Genomic DNA, 9379 nt, shown 5'->3' with positions numbered 1-9379 from the left:
TGGGGTTGGGGTGGGGGCCGGGCCCGCAGATGACGCTACAGATGACGAGGATAGGGGCGGGGGAAGCCAGCCTAGACTAGAGCCAGCATGCGCCAGACTCCAGGAGCTGGGAGGCCACTGAGCTGCTCGCCAGTGTCAAGCAAAGCCTTGGCTAACTACATTGAATCAATGTACTCAGCCCCTCCTTCCAGCAGGCGGAGCAGAGGATTTCTTTTCTCTCAGTCCCGGGCTCGCTGATTTCACGTCGAAGACGTTAGTCTCTCCCTGTGGAATTAAATGGCTGAGAGAAGGCATTTAAAATAACTCTGTCTCTCTTAAGGTGTCTGAAAGTGACAGCTCTGCACCTGTCATGCGGGTTAAATTCATCCCCAAGCAGTACTTGAACTTCACTAGCTTCATGTCTTGCATCAACCTTAGCAATTTTCTTTTGGGTGTGTCTTCCTATTTGCATCAGTCAAAAATCAGTCTCTGAAAAATCCTGAGAATCCTGTTTTAAATGTGGCTTTTATTCTTTTCATCTTTGAATTATGGGTAGAATTCTAAAAAAAAAAAAAAAAAACTACTTTGAGATTGAGAGCGGCAACCTGGAACACATAAGACACTTAAAAAATATAAATATTTTAAGAATCTGATCCCGGTTTCGTGATATTTGAACAGTTTGTTTTTGTTTGCACTCTTACCTATTTAAACCCACCTCAGCAAGTATTTGATTTTTATTTGTCATGAGTAATAAAGGAAATTTATGTAGTAATCATGAAACATAATAAAACAAGGGTGTGGTGCTGGGCCTGTCATTAAACAGGCTGAACCTGTCATTAAATCCTCTTCTGAAGGTTTAAAGGCCAAGTGCTTTTTTTTCCCTTTCTAATCTTCCTAGGTGAGTTTGAATTAACATATGCATTGTTTTAAAGATTTTGAAAAATTATAGCTGATCCTTGATTGAAATAGGAAGAGAACCACAAGTTATGTATCTGTTGCCTAAAAACTTTGATGAGAACTTCATGAAAGTGGGTCTCTCCTAACACTGAATAGTTCTTATTTACAACATCATTTTTGGTACGGAGTGCCAAGGAGGAGGACAGTGACTCCCTTCCCCTCAAACCACTGTAGCATGAGGAAGAACTCTTTAAGAAGGGGGTTAGGTAAGTGAGGTAAGTGGTTATTAGGGCTGAAGATAGACTGAATGATCCTAAACAGAGTGGAAATCCACTTGGATGGGGAAGAGAAGGAGGCAGAATTAATAACAAGTATTTTTTCTCTCACCCTTCTCTCATGTTTTAGTTTTCAGTTTCTTAATCCTCTACCTTTCACTCTTATTTGAGCCTCCACTCTTATCTGGAAAAAAAATGTCTTTTTATTTGTTGATAGTGGCTCTATTCTTTAATCTAGTCAGAGGAATAGAAGTCTACTTTTGGGTGAAAAGCATCAATGAGCTGTTTTTTTCTAGTCTTTTGGGCCAGTCCTCATGCAATGTACTGGGGACTACAGGTTTGTAGGTAGAATAGGAGAAGAAAGAAGAAAGGTGGGTAGTGGAAAGCCAGAGTCTTTGAAATAGATGGCATTGGCTCTTTGCTAGTCACTTGCAGCAAAGTCACTGGCTGAGTCACCAGACTGATATCGGTGGATGTGGTGGCAAATGAGCTTAGTCCAGAAATGTCTTTACTGGAAATAGCCTAGCTACTCTGAAATTTAGTGCACAGCCAAATGTAACAAGGCAGATTTCCTTTTAAAGGACTGTTGTTGAGACCTTCCCTCTAATGGATCCAACAATTAAATTTAGTTAAAATAAAACTTAGTTCAGCACATTCTATATTCCAGGAATTCACAGTTAAATAAGATGTAAGTCCTAGCTTTTAAGAAACTATTTCTAATGGCACTCAAAACTGACAAATAGGGAGTTTCAATTTAATGTGATAACTTTAGTGAGAGATGTGTCTACAGGACACTTAGGGAGTAAAGAAGGGAACTTAATTCCATTGGAGGTGCAGGGAAAGTTTCTTAGGGAAGTTGCCAGCTGAAGAGTTTTTAAAGAATGCATTGGAAATTAACTTTTCTGTGTTCTTGTCTTTGATTTCTCTGAAACTTAATAAAAAGGTTAGGAAAAGCCTGTGCCAATTTTTGAGCCACCTACTTAAATAATAGGCATAGCCAAAGTGTCTGAAAATGTAATAATAATAATAATAATTAATAATAATAATAATAAACTATTTGGTGTTGATAAGGAGATGTAAGATCATTGTTTTTTGTTGTTGTTGTTGTTGAAGGGGACATAGATAAAGAGTGGCAAGATAGGGGAAAGGCCAATGGGCAGAATGACTGAGACTATTCCAGGAGACAGGTATATGAACTTCGCTATGCAAGTTGACTGGAAAAGAACTTTGGGCGGGAGGGGATGGAGAATGTTGCCAGGGGTATGCGCGATTGCTAGCACCACGGACAGCGCTTCCCTTCTAAACGTGTCTGGGTGGTCCTAATCCATTCCAGGTTGAGAATTCTTGAGGCAGCTTCAAACCTGATCTTCCAAAGCCTTTTTTTTCCCTCTGAAATTCAAAGGAATCACACGGAAACTCAACGGACTTCTTCACAAAACCAACCTGTTCAACTTGGTTTCCAATATTATTGGATTATCTAATGTTCTCTATGTAAAGAATATTAAATATCCTCTGTATTTAAAAAAAGAGAGGAAAAATTACACTTATTGTCTACTCTGTTCCAAGTACTTTATGAGTATTGTTTCATTTAATCCTCATAAAACTCCTAGGCAACATGCATTGGTATCTCAATTTTACAGAAAAGACAAAGGATCAGAGAAGTTAGATAACTTGCATACTAGCTGATCATTATTTGAGGTAGGGTCTAACCTATGTGGCTTCAGAGCATTTACCTTTTACACTGCATAGTGTCCTTAACAGCTGTTATGGTAAACTTAACTGGAAAAAAAAAGCTCAATAAACTGTCTTATAATTATTTTCCGGTCTACACCGTGTTTTCCAGATGGTTCACCTCATAGCACACCCTTAATAGACTTCAAAGATATCATTTCACATGTAATACAATAGCACATTTGTCTTGGCCAATAGAGTAATATAATGAAACATTTTACCTCTCCTTGAAACTCTACTCTCTCTAGGATGAAACACAACCCGTTAATGCTTTAAACACATTTAAGAGATGAAGTGGATAGGAACGTAGTGGGCAACTAAAACTTGGAATTATCACAAACATGCCTTTTAATAGGATGGATAATTTATAAGTGAGAAGAGAGAAAGTAAATGGTAAGTTGGTATAGAATTTTGGATATAAATAGAAGGGAATGAGTACAGTCAGTTCTAGTATAAATAACGCAGATCTCTAGTGATAATGTTTATATTCCAGTTGGTGAAACTATATATGAACTCTATAAAAATGTAAATAGAATCAGTTGAGTGACTAAAAGAAGTGGTAACATAACTTGTGTATGGTTGGATCCAAAATAGTGTTTCTAAGTGTGGAGAGAAGAAAATTCAGGGTCACTTTTGTGGCTTTTTCAAACTATATGTGGCCCACCTCCCACCAGGAGGCTCAATTCTCTTCATTTCATCAGTTTAAGTTTATTGTTCCAGGATCCATAGTGTATCTTTTTCTATATCTATATATATATTTCTTAAGTTTAACAGTATCGTGGATATATTAATCATTTTAGCATCTGTGTTGGGGTTTTTTTTTTTTTAAGGCTGTCATAACAAAATATCACAAACTGGGTGGCTTAAACAACTGAAATTTATTTTTTCACAGTAGTTTGCTAGGGCTGCCATACAAAATACCACAGACTGGGTGGCTTAAACATCAGAAATTTATTTTCTTAAAGTTTTGGTTTCTCCTGAGGCCTCTCTCCTTAGCTTACATATGGTCGCTCTCCTGCTGCCTCTTCACATAGTCATCCTATGTGCACTCGATCCCCTGGTATTACTTTTGTGTGTCCAAATTTTCTCTTTTTATAAGGACACCAGTCAGATTAGATTAGGGTCCATCCCAACAGCTTCCCTTTAACTTAATCACCTCTTTAAATAAATACCTTATCTTCAAAAATATTCACATTCTGAGATACTGGGAGTTAAATATTTAACATATGAATTTGAAGGGGAGAGTGTCATAGTTCAGTCTATAACAGTCTCCTCCAATTTTTACACATGTAACTTTTCATTCTTTTTAACTGTGATCAATAATTTATTTTAATAAGGATAAACATAAGATTAAAACATTGAAGTTGGTTGAAATTGATACTAGTCTCATGTGTCTCTTTTAATCTATAGGTTCTCCTTTTTCTTTTTCTTTTTCTTTCTTTTTTTTTACCCCTTTTCCTTTCAACTTATTAGTTGCAGGAATTGAGTTATTAATTCTGTAGTTTTCTGAACTCTGGACTTTGCAGAATGCTTCTGCATAATGACATTTAATATTTTTCTCTGCCACCTGTATTTCTTGTAATTTATTATTTAGATCTAGAATCTGGATGTGATTCTGGTTTGATATTTTGTCAGAAACACTTCATAAGTAGCATTAAAATCTTCCACCAAAGATACACATAATCTGGTTGTCTCTCTTTCTATGATTCTAGCAGTCATTGATATGTGAGAGGTTGAATTAGCTGAAAACATTTTCTTAAAGTAAAGATAGTTGCTAGGAGCTTAATTTCTTGAAGAATATGCTGAAAAGACCAACATATTGAGAGGTTTACTTTATCTTAATTTTCTCCTGAGGATTGTAAATTAACATAAATTATGTATTTAATTTGCTTCCTCTCCCCTCTCAGATATGTGTTATTTCTGAATTATGTTTAATAGTACTTCATTAGGGATAATTCATACATTTCTGATAAAGCATATTTTCCTTCCAGAGCTCTTGAATAAAACCCACTCTATAAAATGTAGTAATGTTTTAAAACATTTTTTAATTTTAGGAGGCTTCTTTGTGAAAAACATTTATGCAAACACACATAAACACATATACACATATCTCAGCAAAATCAATTGGCTTGAAGATTTGATTAATCTGATATGCTATGGATCCAGTCCTATATTCAAGCTTCCATATTCATGAGCCATTGTGAAATGGAACCTGGATTATATTTTCTCATTTGAAATTGTTACTCTTGTGTAGTTCCAAGCACACTGCACAGACACAACCAAATAGTTAACTTTCCTATTGCTAGATAAACTACGTGTTCAGAATTTCTTTGGAAGAAGAATGTTATCTCCATTTCCATTCACTCTTCAACCTTCTGTAATATGACTTTCACTCAGAATCTGGGTAGCCAATTGCCACAGTAACCAATGACTTTCTTGTTGCTAGATCCAATAATCTCAGTCTTAATCTCATTGTTGTATTTTTTCTGTGACTTTGGATTCTGATGGCCTCTTTTATCTTTTTGCTCTCAACTTTCTTACATCTTATGAAGCCATCCTCTCACATGTTACTGATAACATAGCCATGCATGTGATGTAAATAACAACATGTTTATATCTTTCTAAAAAGGTATTCTTAATCTACATTTAGCTCATCCATATTTTAGTAACAATGCTAAAATAAAATCTTAAATTATTAGCTATCTGTAAAATATTTACTCGTACAACAAAAATTAAACATTAAGCCTCTACTAAATATCGGATACTATGTACTAGGAACAAGTAATGAATGAATCATAGAGTATTAATTATAAAACATGGTAACTGGCATGACATACAAATCCTGGGTGCTATGTGAATTCATAGTAAGGAAGCTGATCTAATCTGGTGGTCAAGGAAATCAAGGGATTTTTGAGTTGAGATCTGCAGGATTTTGTTATAATTAACTAACCAAAAAAATGGGGCAGTAGTTGCAAGAAGGAACATTCTAGGCTGAAGGAACTGCACATGGCAGGCTCTGAGGTGGGAGGAAGCATGTGCTACTGAAGGAATTATAGTTGGAGTGTGGGGATGGAGGAGGAAAGTACAGCTAGCTGAGATTGGAGAAATACACATAGCAAAATGGGGCCATATAGACCATGTTAAGAATTTCTATCTTTATCTTAGGAAAAGGATAAGCCATTGACAAGTGATGTGATCAGAGAAGTGATGTGATCAAATTTTCAATTAAATTGAAAAAATCACTTTAGGTGCATTTTGGAGAATGGTTTGGAAGAGAAGCAAGAGTGGATAATCGTGGGCCAGTAGTTCAGAGGATAGATTTTTGTAGTTTGGACTAAAGTATTTGCACCCAAGGTGTAGAATAGAATGTTTTAAGATATATTTAAGGAATAATTTCAAGAGAGCTTAACAAAAAACAAGATGGCAGATAAGGGAGAGGAAGATGTTAGGCAGGTTTGTACATCTGAAGAGGTTGATGATCACGGTCACTAAAATAGGGAACAATGGATGAGAATGCAGTTTGAGGTGAAGATCGTGAATTCAGGTTCAGAAAGCTTGAACTTGAGAAATGGTGTTATATCTAGGTGGAGATGCCCAATGGCAGTTAGAAACATGGGTCCAGAGTGCAGAGAGGAGTGCATAATCCTAATTTAGATGACTTTATATAACAAATGTAGAAATGAAATTTTCTGGCATAAATTTTAGCATAGAATATTAGTTTATTTTTCAGAAATAAATAATATAAGCTATAGTATTTAATCCCAAGAATTAATTCTAAAACTTTTCTAGCAAAAAAAAAAATTGATAATGTATGTTGTTATTACCTTTTCTGTCTCTAAATTTGCTTAATCACTCTGAAACATTTTTCATATTTCTTTACATTGTTAATGTTTTTTGTTTTAAAAATTATAGGCTTTAAAGTTATTGTCTTTCATTACTTATATATAAGGACCAATTTCCAAGACATAAATACAATTCACATTCAAACTTAATACAAATTTAGCAAACTACATAAAGAAACACTCAGAAACAATGCCAGTAGTTTTTCTAAAATTTCTCTCTATATATTTATTCTTACTATGTGGAAAAAAAAAACCTGAACAAAACAATACTATCAGAAAATCACCTAAAAATGAGATTCTTTATGAATGAAGAATGCTTTTTATTTATGGTTGTTCTTTTCTGTGTACAAGTCTGCATTGATTATTCAATTAATCTAATAGCCATACAACAAAAATTTATTGAGTGTCTATTATGTGCCAGGCCCATTCCTCTAAGCCCTTAAAATATATCAGTGACAAAATAGTAAAAGATCCCTGTCCTCACGGCTGTTACATTCTAGGAGGGGCAGCAGTTTTTGTTGTAAAGGTAATCACATTATAGAAATAACACTTAAAAGAGGTTATTTCTTATCTAATATGCTTCGTTTTATACTACATCATCAAACATACAAAGGTTGGCTTATAAGAAATCAATACCTACATCATATAAAACTTTTAAAATGATTTTTGTTATATGAATCAATAATGAAACCATTTTCTTAATAATCACAAACTGAAAACAAAGTGATTGTTCATCTCAGAGACACTGTGGTGAAGTTAAAAGTTTCAGGAAAAGACCTTAGTTCCAAGATAAGGCACATTTGGCTTAGATTTTTAATTTTGCTATTCTCACATTAAATAAGTACTCATAATTAAGTGCTGAAAACTAGATACAGTTATAAACCAAGGCATAGTTGAAATGAAAGTTAAGGTATCACAAACCCAAATTAGTATCATTAAAATGGGAGTTTTAAGATTTTAATTTTGACTCCCTAGGCTTAAATTGTATTTGATGTGGTTTTAAACCGAGGCAGTGTTAAAATGAAAGTTTCGAAATAAATTAAAATCAAGAGTTAGCAAAAATATAATCAGTATAAAGGCAACTTTAGGTTTTTAAATTTGGCACCCTAATTTCAAATTAGCACTTGAAAACTTAACAGTGAAGTATTATATACATTTATAAAACAATGTTACTAATTTTGATGTATAGTTTGTGAAATATTTTATAATCACATGTAGTATTATTTCAGAAAATTGTGCCATGATAGACTTGAGTTGATTAAAGATATCTAACTCCTTTCCTTGGATTGATACAAATAAATTACTAAAGAATAATAATAACAATGATAAATATAAGTTATAATATCACCATATACCTATAAATCTCTTATAAATTGATTATGGCATAATAAAATTTTAACATTGCCATGTTTTCAAAATAAATTTTTTACTCTGGCTTAATTTGGGACAATTTGAGCATCAAAAAGAATGATGATCCAATTTAAACCACATTAAATTAAAAAAAAAATTCATGTGAGGGAGGAAGATTCTATTTCTAGAGGATGACAGCTAATAAATATAGAGAGAATACTAGAATTAGAAAATCACCATATTGTGACCCCCAAGGAATCACAATAGACTGTGGTTAAAGAACAGAATAGTCTCATGATATCACTCCTTAGGTTTATTTATTAATTACAAGGGAAAAGTTGCTTTTCAAAAGAGAGAGTGATCTGGCAGTCACCACCTTAACCAAATGAGAGAGCCTGACCATTTCCAGTTTGAGGTTCATCTAAGTTGCGTTGTTGGTGGGATGTTTGACATGAACCTACAGAGGAGCCAGTATAACAAATCCAGAATGTTGGATGTTCTGCAGGAGTACTGGCCAGGACTCTTTAAAGTAATGGTCCCAACCTTTTTGGCACCAGGGACTGGTGCTCTTATAAGAATCTAATGCCTGATGATCTGAGGTAGAGCTGAGGTGGTGATGCTAGAGCTGGGGTGCGGCTACAAATACAGATGAAGCTTCACTGGCTTGCCCACCACTCACCTCCTGCTGTGCAGCCCTGTTCCTAACAGGCTCCGGACTGGTGCCAGTCTGCAGCCTGGGGTTTGGGGACCCCTGCTTTAACGGATTCAAAGAAAACAGAATGTTGGTGGCCATGCTGTGATGGCTGCTCCCACCAGGTGTGGGGCCTGACCTACATGACTTCTTTTTTTGTGGTAGTCAGGCTGATGTGCACCGCTGAGACACATACCTACCAGCTGTTTGTAGTCACCTTCCAGGGCTGTGTGGGAAGAGAAGAGCAATGGGAAAACACCTCTTCTAAACTTAATCTGTACATTAGAAAATATTTTAACGATCTATTTTCAAGTATTTACTTATAATTTCTCATTTTCATGTATTTACTTCTGAACTTGTATTTTTCCAAGTTCATTTGACCTCGTATTTATTATCACTGGGTTTGAGTATTGTGATAATAATATTCCATGATTCAAATGAGAAAAAAATGTGCATTTGGATAGTGGATAATCTGACTATAAAGAGTAATATTTCTTGTATGGGACTATTCTACTCTCTGTGATCTCCTGAATTCTAATTCCCACTAGTTAGTGAGCTATAAATTTAGTAATCGGTTTTCTAAAAATAGATTTTCAAGTCTATTTTTCTAGATG

The sequence above is a fragment of the Pteropus alecto genome, unplaced genomic scaffold (genome assembly GCF_000325575.1).
Source record: "Pteropus alecto unplaced genomic scaffold, ASM32557v1 scaffold222, whole genome shotgun sequence".
Lineage (NCBI taxonomy): Eukaryota > Metazoa > Chordata > Mammalia > Chiroptera > Pteropodidae > Pteropus > Pteropus alecto.
Note: the sequence above shows the minus strand (reverse complement) of the source record.